This window comes from Falco naumanni, chromosome 5, assembly GCF_017639655.2.
Source record: "Falco naumanni isolate bFalNau1 chromosome 5, bFalNau1.pat, whole genome shotgun sequence".
Lineage (NCBI taxonomy): Eukaryota > Metazoa > Chordata > Aves > Falconiformes > Falconidae > Falco > Falco naumanni.
Genome location: NC_054058.1, coordinates 21676387 through 21693373, shown reverse-complemented (window position 1 = coordinate 21693373; position 16987 = coordinate 21676387). Strand labels below are relative to the sequence as shown.

The 16987-nt window shown below is 39.3% G+C and overlaps 1 protein-coding gene across 4 annotated transcripts in view; it reads right to left on the bottom strand.

Annotated features, from left to right (window-relative positions):
- Positions 1-16987, bottom strand: part of SLC15A5 (solute carrier family 15 member 5) — a 71315-nt gene that overhangs the window by 37757 nt on the left and 16571 nt on the right. The window contains exon 1 of one of the 4 annotated variants that reach the window (XM_040593861.1): positions 6607-6694. The exons of the other annotated variants lie outside the window; for them this stretch is intronic. The gene's annotated coding sequence lies outside the window, so the exon portion shown is untranslated. Of the gene's footprint in view, positions 1-6606; positions 6695-16987 lie in introns of those variants that run through there. 4 annotated transcript variants of the gene reach the window in all.

Sequence of the window (16987 nt, the reverse complement as noted above, 5' to 3'; positions counted from 1 at the left end):
GCCAAACTAGAAATCACTTATAAATCAGCTTAGCTTCTCCACCAAAGCATAATGAAGCCAATCCCAAATCAAAGCAGGACAAATGATAGTATTTTAACTAAAAGGCACATATATCTTCTGTTGCATAAAGCTACTCTTATCTAACTGTTTACTAAGAATTTTTTTTTTTTTTTTTTTTTTTAAGGAAATGCAACTGTATTTTAGGATCAGGTAGATAACATAAAGATAAATACACTTCTGCCACTATAAACATTCCAGTGTAAAATAGTCTGTTTTCCTACAAATTGTTCTTTAAAGAGTACAAAGTTTACCTGTTCTCACGGGTGGTAGCAATTCAAAGTGAACCACATCATGGGAACCATTAGAAGCAGCAGGGATACTAGCTGGGATGGCTGCCTCTTAGTCCTCATGTGATTTCATTTACCCTAATTTTGGGTTGCAAGCTAGAGAAAAGGAGTAATTGACTGAGCCTTATAAATGTCATAGAAAGCAGGAGGTGGGTGATTTTCATTGTTATTTTTGAATTGCCTTTGCACGTGACTAATATAGGTATGGTGGTTATGATAGCCACAGATCACCATCAGTACATGAGTTAACATGCTCAATGCTAAGAAAACATACAACTTTGTATAACAATATGATCTTTATTGATATTTTTTTAATCACTTCTGTAACAATTACAGGTGGTCCACCTAATTACTTAAGATGGTTTATAGTTGAATTCTAGTTGAATCACCTGGCATTCCCTTGGGTTATTCTTAATACGCAAGGTAGTAGGACTGCATAATGCCTGATGAAGAACTCTATTATTTGTGGTAACATATGTAGATCTTTATATACACTGAAGCGAGCTGCACCAAATAACTGCTATTTCAAAATCCAGCCCTTCTGGCAGTACCTCTGTCTGCCAGTAAGGAATTTGTGTATTTTTTTTAAACAAGTCTTCTTTAAAGGCTAGCTCTCAGAATAGAACAGTAAAATCTTGGGGAGAGGCTTATAAAAATCTTCTCACATGACAGTGTCAGTTCACTAGAGCTTTGGCCATTAATTAAAGAGTTGCTATTTGGTAGCCTATCACCCAAGGTAGAAGGTTACTTCTACTCATACTGGAACCGATACATTACCATTAGGCAAGCAAATTAAGTTGGACAGGTTGGAACCAGAATTTTCTCCTAGTTTTCTTTGACAAGTGACAGTCGCCAGTGTTTTTATTATGAGGGTAGTTTATTGAAATTGAAGAGGCAGAACTTCATTGTCCAGCACAACAGTTCCTCTGGCTAAAAGGTAGTAGTGGCTCTGGACCTTTGTTTATGATCTAGAAGGGTCAGTCTCTCTTAACATTTCAGCAAATTTAATTCAGCTTTACTCTTACTCTTTCAACAAACATGTAAAAGGTGTTGCCCTTCATCATAGCAGCAGCTGTGGTTCCTGCTAAATATCTGGGGCTGAAACATGATTGACATGCACAAGACTGACAGTGCAACGCAACAACTTTGACAGTGTAAATAAAAAATTACACAGCTCAAATCTTTCTAGTTAGCACCAGGATTCCCATTAACTTGCACGTGTTGAGAAGTTGGCTCAGTGACCACTGACCTGAGGATAGCAATTTCAAAGTCAGAAGAAAGGCAGAGCAAAAGGTCTGGGCAAGTGCATTGCCAAACAGGGGTAAACGTGCCTGGGGTCTGCTGCCCGATAGTGTAAACACAGGTCCAAGGTGGTAGGTTCAGCAGGCAGCCACAGTAAAGAAACACAGCTCAAAGCTGGATGACAGAAAAAGCAGGAAAATGCTGCAAAGACAAGTTTGGAGGAATACTTCTGGCACCAACTGTCTTGCTAAAGCTCCAGGTGACAACTTATCAGAGCTACAAGGTTAGGACAGAAAAAACAGATATGGTAAAAGCACAGGCGAAGACTAGACTTCATGCTTTTCAAAATCACCACTTTAATTCTCTTATGCACATAAGAAATGTTCAGTTTAACATACAATAGCTGTTACCAGCCCACATGTGATCCCTGCAGGACGCCCTTCAGCAAGGGTAGCTAACCATTGCCTTCTGCAGGTCCTGCTCACACCTGCTTTCATCTAGCACAATGTGTGGCCTCAGAGAAAGGGTCAGGCACTCTGGTGTTAGGTATAGCCATCTCTCTTTTCTTCCTTCCTGGCAGTTACATCTATAGTAGGGGGAAAATCAACAAATGTAAATTTGAGGTATAAAAAATAAGTACTAGAAGCTGTGATCTTGTACAGGTTGGAGATGACCTGCTTGCCACTTGTTAATGTGCTTCACAGGACTTCAAAATAGCTGTAAGGACAGAGTGTAACTGTAGAACATCTAAAGCAAGGGTTCATATTGAGCTTGTAGTATGAACTTTGTCTTTTTCTGTCAACTTTTTGTCTTCCTTTTTGTCCCTTCATTTTATCTTTAGGTGTCACTTTGGACAATGTCTTATTTCCGATGTCCTATGTCCTATTTCACAAGTGAATAATGAAACTCCTATTTACAATGTTACCTCAGACGACCGTTTTAGCAATTTCTGCACTGCCTGTCACTACAGTCTCAGAGTACACTGGCTGCTGTGCAGATAGCCTTGAATCAGAACTGGGACAGGGTATGACGGTGCTTCTGGAGTTCACAGCATCTGAAACCTGAATCTGATGCTTCTGGAAAACTTCATTGGCATCAGTAAAAATGCTGACTATTTCTCTGACTACCTACCAGAAGAACAAAGACACAAAAACCCCCAAGTGCACTGCGAATCATGTAAAAGGTCAATTAAGAAACCGAAACGTAGTCATCAGGATGTTGAGAAAGCTTATTTGTAAAATCTGTTAATTAGCAAATCTATTCAAATAAAATTCTTCTACATTTTATACAGATCTATTAAATATTATAAAAATACAATCTGAAGACTGAAAAATAGCATCTATGAAATAACTAGTTATTAAAATTACTGATTATATAAGAAATTCTTTGGTAAGTATTGGGACTACGGTACCACATTGTGTTTGAAAAATTTATTCTCCCTTCGGTAAGTATTTGGTAAGTATTCTTGCAAAATCTTCCACAGTTTAGCCAGATGTGACCACAAACCTTAGCCCAGCTCTGCCTTGCTGCAGGATAGATGTAATATCTGTCTTGTTCCATGACAACTTGCGTTTGTGAAAACTGAAGACCAGGGCGAGACTTTGGGGAAAAGCTGTATTTTAAGAAGTATATTTGTTTTTAACTTGTGTAGTCATAATTAAAAATTATGTGGGAAAGCCATTTTCTTCTTCATTGTGCCAAAAGGTAACATATCAAGAAAGAGAATCAAACCCCTCTCTTAAGAATGCCCAAGAGGCCCCAGTGGAGAGTGCAGACAGGACCTCTTCTGTTGTCCTATAAAGACTTCTGTAGCCATTTCTCCCTGAGTTCTACTTTTCCCCAGTGTACTTCGTTTTCTCTCTCTTTCTCCTATTCAAGCAGGGAGTGTGGCTAAAGCACAGAACTGACAGGAAGTAAAATTTCCATAGCTTTTTCCACAGCACCTAAGCAAGTGTAAGTACAAGAAAGTACAAGACATGGACATACTGGAGCACATCCAGTGAAGGGCCATGAAGACGAGGGGACTTGAAGCAAGGCTCAGGGGGATCATCTATATAAATACCTAAAAGGAGGGTGCAAAGACAATGGAGCCAGGGTTTGTTCATTTGTGCCCATTTACAGGACAGGAGGCAATGGTGCAAACTGAAGCACAGGGAACTCAATTTAAACATAATGAAAAACTTCTGGGGTTTTCAACACTGGAAAAAGGTTGCCCAGAGAGGTTGTGGAGTCTTCATTCTTGGAGATACTCAAAAACAACTGGACACAGCACTGAGCAACCTGCTGTAGGTGACTCTGCTTTGAGTAGGGGGGGTGGACTAGGCAATTGCCAGAGATGCCCATCAACCTTAACCATGCTGTGATTCTGAGCAGCAACAGTAAATACTTTGCCAAAGCAGAATCTAAGTAAGAAGATGATAGAGGACAAACCCCCCCCAGTTTCTTGCCCAGTTGCTGGGTATGCCCTTTATGAGTAAGAAAGGTTTGCTAATTTACTTTTATAATTTTTTTTCAGGGAGATGGTTTTAAAATTGCTGATCCTCCAACCTTTGCTATAAATGAGAATTATTTTGGCACAATTACCCTGTTCCTTCAAACCGCACATGTTTTATTTTGGGGATTTTGTTCAAACATATATAATTATCTATGCTAAGCAGTTTTTCATATGTTTTAAGGCTTTTGTCTTATTGCACCTAGCTGACGGTTTTATAATTCAGGAGTAATTGAATTGCAATTATTTTTCATGATGCATGGTATGGTTTTATATCATGTTGTTGGCAGATATTCTTTATGATGTCGTTTGGTCTAATGGGAAAATTAGAAGTAGCTCTATCATACAGAAAGATGGCTTTTTTTGTGTCATGTTATAGTTTGTAGATGGCACTCAGGATATTTTCTTTTGACATATAGATTTTTAGGTAGAGACTGAAATGAGATTCTAAAGCAGGGTTCACAGTTGAGACAATATTATCTGTATATCCAAGATGATTTCAACTATTCTCCCATAGTGACAGTTCATTTATATTCAAGTCCATTTAGTAGACTGTGGTTAGTATTCTAAAATACATATATAAGTACTGTGTGATGGCAGAGTTTCTGCAGTTTCTGCTCTAAATTCATCCCTGATCCGACATAACTGGTTCCAGAGAAGCCAGGAAAGATGTCAGCATCTTTTTTAGAAGCAAATATTCATCAGAAAAGGGGATTGACAGCAGATCTCCCACCTCACTGAAGAGCTTTCCAACCACTGCAGTGCCCAGATAGCCTCTTAATCTCTCCTGCTGGAGCTGTAACACATTGTGTAAAGCTTTATGAGCTGTAGGGAAGCTGACTTTGTAACCTAGAGATGAGGGCTGCTCTTCTGGAATTTGGGGAGAGGCAAATTCAAGGCTCTGTGTCAATGAATAGTTAATTATATCCATAAAATAGATTGTCCTCAACAGACGGGAGTGAGAAAGGACTATCTGAGAAAAGCACACTGTGGCTCATTGGATGTAGAATGGTAGAAAATGAGAGCAGAATGCTAGACCCAGCAGAGCATCCTTTAACACAGGGTAAAGAAACACTTCAAAGTTTTCAGGTTTATCCACAAAATAATATTTAGAATTTCACAGATTTCATGGCATGGGCCAATGATCACATGAAACCTAGATCATCTGTCCATATAAAACTCTCATAAACAGATGATCGTGTAAAAGTTGATAACAGAAAATTTCAGATAATCATCTTGAAGCATTTTTTATTTCCCTCATCTGTTCAAACACATCTCTGCCTTGTATACTGGTACAGGAAAGAGTGTGACATAACTTTATTTATTCATCTGGAAGCTTGAATATCCACAAGCTGAAAACTATGTGAATTACTATAGACCCTGTCTACAGTTTCTTGTGTGGCTTGATTGAGGGAGAAACTGGCAGAATTGAAAATGCCCCTCCTGTAATGGCCAATATTTTCTCATTAAAATTGGTTTTTAATGGAGTTTTTGGTCTTTATGAAAGATGTCAATATTGCCAGCAGGTCAAGGGTGGTCAGTGATCCTTCCATTCTCCTCGGCACTGTTGAGGGGATGTCTGGAGTACTGGGTACAACGTCCTCTATTGTCAGCAATTTGCCTAAAAGGAGTGAAACTGAAGTTGCACTCCTAATGTGGGGATATGTACAGTAGAACTGTTTCAAAATTAGCTCTTATTCTTGCAGTAAATTAAAAAAAGGCAGGTTGAAATTTTGTACCAAGCATGATCCAAACAAGATTATTTTTTTTTTTTTTCACTAAGGGTTTCGGGATATATCTTCTAGACATGGATCTGAACTGAAACCGTAAGTCTGAACAGGTCCGTGTAAGTTTGGATCCTGCTGTGATTTCCCAAGTGCAGGCACTTTTTTAAGCTTTCTCTTATATTTGACATTTAATGTAGAAGCCACACGCTTCTTCCAAAGTGAGAAGCCACATGTTGCTTCTTTTATTCTCTTAGCACATAACTACACTAGGGCATCTACGTCACCTGCATCTAACTATTGTAATGACCTTTGACTGGTGTCCCAGCACACTGAATTAGCAAGCTACAAGTAGTACAAAATGCTACTGCTAGGATCTAATCCAGCTTAAGGAAGGGTAAATATGAAACTGCAGTTTAGTTTTGATTATGGAAATAAGAAACCAAATATCTCTTAGGATACTAAACCAATACAATCCAGGTTGAACTCTTGCTTTATTTTGTCCAGTCTTTTGAAATCTTTGTGAAGAAAGATGAACCTGAGTAAGAATTCCAGATCTAAAACCCCTGGGAATGAGTGTCATCCGTAACTTGAAATAAGCAGGCCATTAGGAACTTCCCTGCTTGCTGAGGAGGATTGTATCATGTTACTTCCACATTTTTACATGTAGATGTACATGCATTGTAATAATCAGCCTTCTTTCTGCTCGTCTTCTCCCTGTATGGCATAGTGAGACCACAAAAATGACTAAGGGCCACCCTCATTATACGGCTGTTTGAAGCATACTGGTCTGCAGACGTACCTGTACACATGTTGTTCCAATCAGCTCTTCTGAAGTCTGATTTTCAAATGCAGATGAAAAACAGTCAACATTTTAGTAATAATTCTGGGGAATTCCATGCACAGCTTCTGAAAGCACAGTCTGTGCGAAGCAGCAGGTCTCATAAACTGCTTGCTTTAATTTCCAAGGAAGTCAGCCAGTGCTGGGGACAGCATATAATTCTCAGTCAGTGGTGTGGCCCATAAACTCTCCATCTTCTCCTCCTTGTTGTTCCTTTTCCCAGTACCCTTGTACCAGAGTTTGAGAAAGGTGTTACACAGAGGCTTAGCTCTCACCATATCCTCCTCTAGGATTTTTACAGCCTCCAAATGTTAATCCAGGAGCACAGAGAAACCTTAGCAAAGGGCAGAATCCTTGGTCCAGATACGAGTCTCAGAGCAGCTGTGGCCTGCCTTATCAGAAGTGCTCAGCATCTTCTTCATCCAGCCTTCACATCAATCCGCAAGAGCTATGGCTGCCTGGTGCCTAAAGAAAGGCGTGGAATGTAGTCAGACACCAATCTTCTGGCACCGATACCTCCACATTTCAGACAACCCAACTCCTCAGCCAATTTCTGAGTTTCACTAATGCTGTAGTAAAATATTGTCACTGAATCCATCTAGTACTTTCTTCCTACAGTCCTTTAAAGAGATGCAATGGAGAGGTTAAGTAACCACACGCAGGCAAAAAGAGAAGGAAACCTTGGATTCACTCATTTTCTCTCTGACTTTCGTTAGCTGGAGTAAAACGCAGTATTAAACCACTGTACAGCTTATAATAAAGTACCCTGAGTTGTCTTTAAATCTGATAAGGCAGCATGTACTCTACAGATTTATTACTAGAGACAAGATAGTGTCTTACATGTTTTAAGGGATTCAACTATAATTGCAAACAAAGCACGCTTTTTCATTAAAAGCAGTTCAGTTCATTGTTTTAAAACCATCAATACACAGAAAAAGGAGAAGGACACAAGAGACCAACTTAGTAGAGAGTAAAATCTGTACATTGGTATAAAAAAAATATATTTTTGAGAACATGGCTAAGGAATCATTACTGCAGAAGCATGACTTTAAAGGCCCACTGGCACTCTGAGAAGAGGGTGCTCAGCTCCATCAGGAAGGTGCTTTTGAAAATCAATAGACATTATGAAACTGAGTGTGTTCAATGGCTTACACTGATGATGTGAGTAAGGAAATATGTTTTGTTAATGTGTAAGTGTGGGTAGCATCTATATTTAATTTCTCTGTATGTCTTGCCATTGAACACGGCAGGTGAAAAAAACCCGGATAATTAACTTCAATTTAAACATAGTGGATTAACTTTTTCAACTTCAGTTACTGTTTAACCGGACTGATTTTGACTGAAACAGATTGAAGAAGGATTACATAATCCTTTCCACTGGGACTGGTGGGTGGTGTGATGTCTGTCCCAGGGTAGTGATGTCTTCAGCTGCAAAGGTTTATGAAGGGAAGCCTTGCCCATGCCTCAAATGCTGAGATCAATACATCATGTAACTTTATAGCTGGCCGTACTTCTGGATCTCTGCTATTTGATGACATGAACACTTTTTCATGGCTACTTATGGCAGTTTAAAGACATCACTGAATTTCCAAAAGTATAGTTACTCCCACCTAAACTCCAGTCTATGAGATCTGAATTTGTATTCAGAAATATTTTCAATTCCTGCTTTAAATACACTGCAACCATCAATGGCTGTTACACCTGCTATTCAGTGCTTCTGCAGAATGCTTGTCATGTTCAATATAAGAACAGCCTGCAATATCCATCCATGAAGTCTTTGAAGTATGGAAACAGTTTAAAAGATTGAAAACCGGAATAATTATTATTAACTTTGTTTATATTTTATGCATCTTTAAGATTAAGAGTTGTTGTTTTTTAAAAACTGGACTTCAAATTTCAATCTTAACTGGTGTGTGAATTTCAGGATAGAAATACGATTGCTTACATGGATTACACAGTATTTAAAAATAATCCTCCTCCATTTTGATACATGCAATATAATACACATTGAAAAAATCATTTTTTCAAGGAAGTGTGCTTGAATGTGCGATTCCAAAACAATGTAATCAGACCAAATAGCTTTATCAAAGATAGCAATTCAAAGCTTTTAGTGCAAATGCATCACAAATGCTTACACTTAGAAATTCTCTTTCTAAGATTGTGTTTACAGACTCTGCCACAATAGGTAAAAGAACAAAAATATCTTTGATGATTTAGCAGAGAAAAGGGTAGTATTGAAAAAGAGATGAAAAAGAATGGGATGCAAGACACTATCGAAAAAGAATTGATACTGTCACAGGAAGAAAGGCTAAACTCAAAAAGAAAGACAGAGAGGGAATAATAACGAAATAAACCTGGTATTAGGTGCTCACATTTTGCAATTAGATACATAAGCATTTGTACATCAGTACAGTTTTGTCACATTCATACTACACTCTGGCCTAAAACCACATTTGAGTTTCTCAGCTTTCCTCCCTATCACTTTCTCCTTGACAGACTTTTTGAAGATCTTAGATATGAAATCTCTTAGCGAGACATACATCAAGTAATTGTATTTGCAGCATAACAGATGAATGTGGAGAAACGCAAACCAGATTTTGCAGAACCTGGAGAATGCAAACCAAGGGTCACCCTGATTTCCTCAACCAGCTCCTCCGGCCAAGTTGCAATGGAGAAGGAGAAGCCTAAGTGCCAAGCGATGCACAAGGGGACCACACAGGCTGTCGCAGCACTCTCCAAACTATCAAGCTGCAACAAGGTCTTTTACCATCTCATACCAGCATATTCTTCATACAGTCACTCTGCTACCTTCTCCTTGTCTGTCCTCACCCAGCACATGCATTCTCTTTCCTCTTGCTCCTTCCTCTCTCTGCTTCTTCCTCAGCCGCTCTCCCTTCATCGGCTCTCAACCACTTAACAGAACCAGCCACAGCTGCACCTTGTCTACATCGGCCAACCCGCTGCCCCTGAAGCCAGCCCACAGCTGTATATTATCAATGCTAATTAACCCACCTTCATTCCTCTACAACAGGCAACATTGTTTAACAATGATACAGCCATATCACCAAATGCTTGCCTTTCTCCATGTGTGACAGTGGGCATCAATTCTGGAGGGAAGACCTCAGGCTGTAACAGAAGAAAGTCTGGAAGTGGCCCAAGAAACCAGTCCATACACATATAAAAGGAACTGATATCTTACCACCTTGCAGAGTTTTAGTAAAGACTATAATTAATTTTTACTACCATGATATCTCTCTATCTGCTATACAGAATTCCCTTCAGTCCACTTTCCCAAACAAAATACCACAAACATACCTGAGAGAACAGTAAGAATGTAAGACAAGTACATGTTTAAAATTTGGATGACCTGTGCAAATTGTTCAGTCTTTTTTTTTTTCTTTCTTTTCTCCTGTATTGTGAATAGCCTTTAATTAAAAAAATTAAATTTGTTAATAACCTCAAAGTACAGGATGGATTTACTCTGGTGATAATTGCTGTGAAATGAGAATTTCTGTAAAACTCATCTTTATTTTTTGCAGAGTGTAGAAAGCATGGAGTGGACGAGGTAGAGGGGTGGGCCTGCAGACTGCTACCAAGTCCAAGTGCTAAGCTAAGGGGGAAAAAAAAGCTTCCACCTTTTCCTTCCAGTCTCCACCTTTCTTCCTTTGCTATAATTTCACCACATCCTTTCCCTTCCCCTGCCCTGCTACTATTTTTACTTATCTCCAATTTAACCTGGCTTTTATTTACCTTTTTCTATACCTGCACACTCTTGTTATTCCTCTGCAGAGAGCAGCAGCAACTGAGATTTCTGTATCGTTATTCCTCTTCAGCCTGTTCCCATCCTCCTTTCTGTTATCACTGCCTTTTTCTTCATTCTCCCTGTCTACAGTTTCACTGCCTTTTCTTTGAGGAGGATGGAGAGATAAAGAGAGATGTAAAAAGCCAGAAGCTGGTGAGAATTTATTTTTCTTAGAATAGGCCAGTTCTTTAAAAATCAAACAATTATACTATATGGGTCTAGATTAGCAAAAAACCAGCAGATTCATGATTGTGAGGCCAGACTCATGCAAGACTTGCCTGCCTTGTTGTCCACCACTCCCAAGCAGCCTGCTGGCTGGACTGCCTTCAAGCCAGGAGTGACAAACACTCCAGAGCCTACATCTCATCTGCCAGGGCTGGGATCCCCAGGCCAACAGCTGGACTTTGGAACATCTGTAACACACCAGCATGGTTGTTTCCATCACTGAGAACTTAAAAATGTTGGGAGTCTTCTTCTAAATCTGCCACAAACACAATTTTGAAATACTGACTAACTCTATGAGGTTGAATTATTATTTTTTTAACCCCCCTCTACACTGCGGGCTAGCTGAGACAGTTGGGAAATGGAGTTTTCCTCCTTCGTGTTCCAGTGCCCAGAGCCCCAGCAGCTTCTGATGGCCAGAAGCACTGAAACCAGCAAAAATTTATGTAGTTGCTGCCTGCACTTTGGTGCATGCTTAGGAGCAAGGAGGGAATGGAGCATGGTCTGCAAAGCGAATCTTCTGAAGATGCAGGTGCTACAGATCCGACAATCCTTCCAGGGCATACAAAACTGAGATCTGAGAGGAATATATAGTTGCTAAATACAGCCACATATTTAGCATGTTTGGCAATTGTTTCAAGGGAGAAGGAGGGCACCTTTGGTTCCAGTGCCTTTCCATAATTTCAAGTTCACATTCCATGGAAGACTTGCAATGAGTTTATGTCTCCCAGACTACCATTCCACAGTACATCAAAACAAACACTGAATTCAGACCGGTTCTCACGTTTACTTATGGTTGATTGAGCACGTAGCTTGGGCTGGCTCCTTCCAAGAGAAAAAGAATCATGCTTCCTACTGAAAAAAAAATGGCAGGGAGACGTTTAATATGATTGCAACTAACTGTTAATATTCAGGCAGAAGATGGAAAAAAAAATAGCATAGTTATTTAGTCCCACTGCACAGATGCTACATTGGTAAGGCAAATCTCCAATGCACAGTGTTTGCAGCTTATGTTTGTTCACATACTTCAGAGGAATGTTTTCTAATCATCCAGAGAAGTTTACAGTGTTGTGTTGAGTTGACACCAGTTGAAATCAGGTCAGCAAGCAAGATATCCATCATGAAAACAGCTGTATAGAACTTGTGTGTGCTGTACAAGTGGCTGCTGCTTCCAGTTTGGTGATGAATTTATGATACATATTTTTTTAACAATGAAAAATTTTGGCAGTCTCTCAAGCATGCTTTCACGAAGTTGTAAAATCCTGAGCAAGATCTAAGCTTGACTCTTAGTCAAGTTTTAAAAACTTCTTTCTTCTCATAGTCCATAGTGTGTTTCACCTCTGGATCTTGCAGATAGCCTAGGTCTGGCAGAGTCTGCCCTTCTTTGTGAGAGAAAATGGAATATATCAATGAAGAGTAGGCAGGACTTCAAGTCTTTGGCATTGAATAAGGGAAAGAGTTAGTTTTCAGAATATGTGTATGAAAATAGCCATTAATATATTTGCTATGATTCATAATAGTGTGTTTAAAATGCATCTTATCAGAGCACCAACTGTTTTTCAACAACTTCTTGTGAACTTTTCAGTGTGAATGTGTATCCAGAGGCTCAGCCTGATAGTCTTCAAGAGCCTCATTTCACAGGGTGTCTCTAACTAGCCACTTCTGAAAACGTCATCTGTTGCTAGTTAAGTCTGGCACGTTTCTGTCAGATAGGCAGGGAATGTTATTTGCCACATTGGAGATGGATATACAGAGAATGATGATGCAGAGAATGTATGATACAGAGAAGTTGTGGCTTCCTTGCAAATCAACAGCAGGACCAAACACAGAAATAAAGAATCCTAAATAAGTTCAGAGGAAACCAAAATCCAAAATAATGACTCTACTTACATAAGGATGAAATAAAAGCTATTCCCGATTTAACATGGGAGGGGGAAAAACAGAAGCCTTTCCAAGGCATCCAACAGATCATGTGCTTGATGTGTGGGGCACAGGGTTTAAAGCCTTTCTGTCACTAGTACTGAGCATTATGTTGATGTCTGTCTTGTTGGGACAATAACTTCTGTCCTGAATCCACAGAATTTTTTCAGCTAGATGTTCTCTAAATTGCTTTGCTTTGCAAAAAGACAATTAAATGACGTGAATCTGATTTTTCCAAAATCAGGCATTAAAAAAAGCCTTACCCAGCTGTAATCCTTATGAGAAACCTTTGGAATTAATTGTTTTTTACTGCCTATTTGAAATTAGGAAACAAATGCTACACTCCAAGTATTGCAAGATGTTTAGCAATTTTTTACAATGGCAGACTTCTGTTCAGTTCTCAGGAGTGGCTTTGTAACATGGTGATACTGTGATTTCTGACATATTCAGCACAAGAGTTGGATTCTGAGAAATTCTTCTGTGCTCAGTGGTAAGGCTCCTGATGCTACTGCCAGAAACCTTATATTTTCCTGCCTCAGTGAAATGTTTTTGCCACACTCTTGTCATTGTTAATGATATTTAATACAGCCCATAATGTGCTACCGTTACCCTTAGCCACAGGAAGATGTGGCTTGTACCTGAAGTTGCTCACAATCTTTCTGATTTGAGCCTTATCTGCACTCAAGACTTTTCCCAGCGTAACGTTTCAGTTGCGTTTTTTCTTTTAGCTGTTAGCATAACACCAATAAAAATTTCAGTGTGCACTGCAGTACAAAATCACCACGGATATGCTCCCCTCGCCGTACAGGGATGACTACATGACTGAATGCTGTTTTACAAGGCTGTAACAACCACCAGTGGGTTGTGTTCCTTTAACTACGGCGGTATATTTAGAGTGGCACAATTTTGGAGCACAGACAAAGCCTTATTTACCACTTGAGGTATAACGGCTGTGTAAAAAATTATATTCCATAGATAAATCATCCCATGATGATGGCAAAATACTGTATTTAGTATCTATCTGTGCCAATAAGAGTTCCAACTAGGCCTCAGACACCTGCTAATGGAAAACAGAGAGGCTGATTATTTTTAATTACTGTCAAAGTTTTTTAATAGTAAGCTTTGTATTTATCAGGAATTACTGATTTTATTTCCCCTGTGGAAATTCAAACTTTGCTGAAAAACAAAGACAGAATTTCCATCGTCTTCCTGATTTTTTCAACAAGCTGTGATACTGAGCTTTTGCATTCCCTAATCCAAATCTGCACTGATCATATCTCAGGAGACATTACTGAGGAAAGAAATATTAAGCTACATTGTCCCCATTCAGTGTGCATTTTGTGCCACAGAACGACTTGTCACCTGGCTGCTGCTCCCTGAATGTCAGGTACATCCCATATGCAGTCAGGTTCACAGAGTAAATATGAGCCTCCTAATGCTGTGGTAGTGTTTTGGGAACAGCTGGAGTATGATGAGGTCTGTTCATTTTCCATTTTTTTTTTGTTTTTGCAAAAATTCCAAGGGGACGTTTGGGTTCCCTGGAAATCCAGCTTTCTTTTATCTACCATCTGTCCTGCTAGTTAGTTACTTAAGCAGATAAGGCTTAAGAAAATACTGCTCAAGCATGGTTTTGTTTTTTTGAAAGTAGTTTAGGCTATATTCTGTTTTTCACAATACAGTAAAGTGAGCTGCAGTCATATGCCACATTGGAAAACATGACTTAGTTTTGCACTTCCTCTTTTTTAACTCTGTCTCCAGGCTATCCAGCACCTTTTTGTAAGTACACAGTTTTTGTGTGAGAAGGAGAAATAAGTGGGATTAAATTAATATTGCTGCTAGTTATGGAACTTCAGCATGGCAGGACTCCACAGCAAGCAAGCGCACGGCAGTGGAACATATTGCTGCTAGCTGTGAATACATTCTGTATAACTCACATGAACCATACTAAATGAGCAGAAGGGATTTTTGGGGTTTCTGACACATTTAATATTGCTTCTAGGACATAAGCACTCCATTGGTGTCCCACCAAAAAGTTTCATGTTTCCACTGAGCAGGAGCTTGCCACATGCATGTTGTTCCCTTCTGTACCTGGATGGGGGTGGCTGGGCTATTGAGGAAGAGACCAACACAAAATTCTTGAACCCCATGAGGCATCAACACACCATATCCAATCTGAGAGTGCACCCAGAAGCTAGTACAACATGTGAGCTTATGACTAAAACAAGGCTTTAAAGTGAAATACAACTTCAGAAAGTGAGGTTAATAAGCAGAATTAATGTAAGTGTTTTTACAGATTTATTAAACTTTTAGCTCACTATCCTTTTCTACTCAGCTGGCTCTTTCTACTTCAGCTGATAGCAAGGATCTGGTGCAACTCTAGCCTTGAGACAGAAAGATACTGACCAGACATTGAAGAGTTATCAGCCTCAGCAAACCTACAGACACTATGGTTCACTGACTATCTAAATTGCATTCACACAGCTCTTAACATAGGAAATATGCTGGGTAAGTTCAGGGGCAGGTTAACCTGCCATTGATTTATACAGTTTCTATTTTTTTTTCTTTCATGTAACAGTTTCTAGGAAGGGGTCTGTTTTTATTTTTAAAGCAGTTCTGAAGTAGGCTAGATATCAGTGAAAGCTGTCAGATACCTAGTAATGGGATTCTTTCTTTTTCCTTTTTTTTTTTTTTTTTTTTTTTTCTTTTTTTTTAACAGAATGGGAAGAAATAAGTTCTCCAATAAATCCTCATTTGGTGATTCTAAATGCTGATCAGGACAAGCCTCCTCCAGGAGTTTAAATTCCTGTAGTCCATTCAGCCTTCTGCCTGTTGGCTGCAGCTACCAACAAAGGCTTATTTAATGAGTGCCAATTGTGACAGGACATTTTGCAATGCTGAAGGACCAAAGGCACAAACTTACTCTGAGAAAAATGCCTTGTCTCAACTGAGGAGAGCGTGAAGCAAAAAAAACCCCAAAACCTGCAACAAAAAAACCAACCAGTATTGAGGAATTTCTGTCTGATAAAGACTGAAAAATATTTTAAACCTCATTAGAAAAATAAAGTTTGCCTATTTCTCCTGTTTCATACACTGTGCAGGCAAGGAACACATATGCTGTCACATTCATATTTTACGGGCTCTTTTTTCCCCCCCAAACCTTCGTACCTCAGATTTGAACTTTAAACTTGTGACAGTGTTATGTTCATTAGAATAAGAATCACTTGCTATTTCCATTGCAAAGCTCCCCCCCAGAGGTTATCTTAGCTGTTTTATAAATCATATCAGGAGGAAAGCTGGCATAAGGGTTGACAGCTCACTCTAGATAATCATTTCCCCTTCTCTTAAGTGACTTTAAGGAGAAAGGAGCGTGTAGCTTGCCAGTTCAGTTTTTAGTGGTCAAGCATGCACATCTAACCACCACCACCACACTGACTAAATTAGCTTTTAAGTATTTTACTGAAATGTGGGAAAATCACAATCCTGCTCAGAAGGAGAAAGAATCTCAAACGTTCATCAACTATCAAGCTGTATTTTCTCTGTCCTCCCAGGGCAGAGCTCATTACACAGAACAGCATGCCCTTTGACATAGGCTGGCACTTGATGGGAGGCTGGAGTTTGGATTACTGTTGATTTATCAGCTTCCTCAGGAGTCAGACTGATGAGACTAATGGCTTGTATGGGATACGATTTCAGGAGAAAAGTCCTGTATCATGGGGGCAGACAAATGAGGCAAGTTAGTTCTTGTAGGAAACAGAAGCTACAACTCAGGGTAACAGCCTATTAAGTAGAAACTTAAAGAGAATAAACAGACACTGAAACAAACTTGGGTTTAGGAGAAAAGATCACCTCATGTATTATACTTTTTCTACATACATTAATAAAACTAAATCCTGGGCAGAGAGACTGGAGCAGTTTGGAAACGGCACCAAATCTTCCCAGGCTAAGTTAGAAGGAGGAAAAAAAAAAACCAAAAACCAAAAATCAAACATAACAAAACAAACCAAAAAACCTGTCCCTTTAACACTGCACGTCACCATGACCTGATTGCAGGCTTTCTGCAATCAATGGGAATCTTCCACTGCTTCTATTGGACTTTGGAGTCAGTGTGGTTGGAAGAGAAGGGCTCACTATGGCAGGTAAAGCAGGGGGAAGGGGGTTGTGGGGTCACAGGCAGCGGATGAAAGCCTTTCTTGGAAGTTGGTTGTGATAGCAGCAAATATTTAGAAAGGAAAAAAACCCCAAGAATATTAACTCAAAATGTATGATTCATCTGTTAATCACTGCATCTATCCCTGAAACTGTTGCCTCTTATTTAAATAAGGATAATAACACTGCCCTTTATAAAACAGATAATCCTGAAAGTGTGTATCAGTAGCTAAGATATAGGGAGCTTATTTT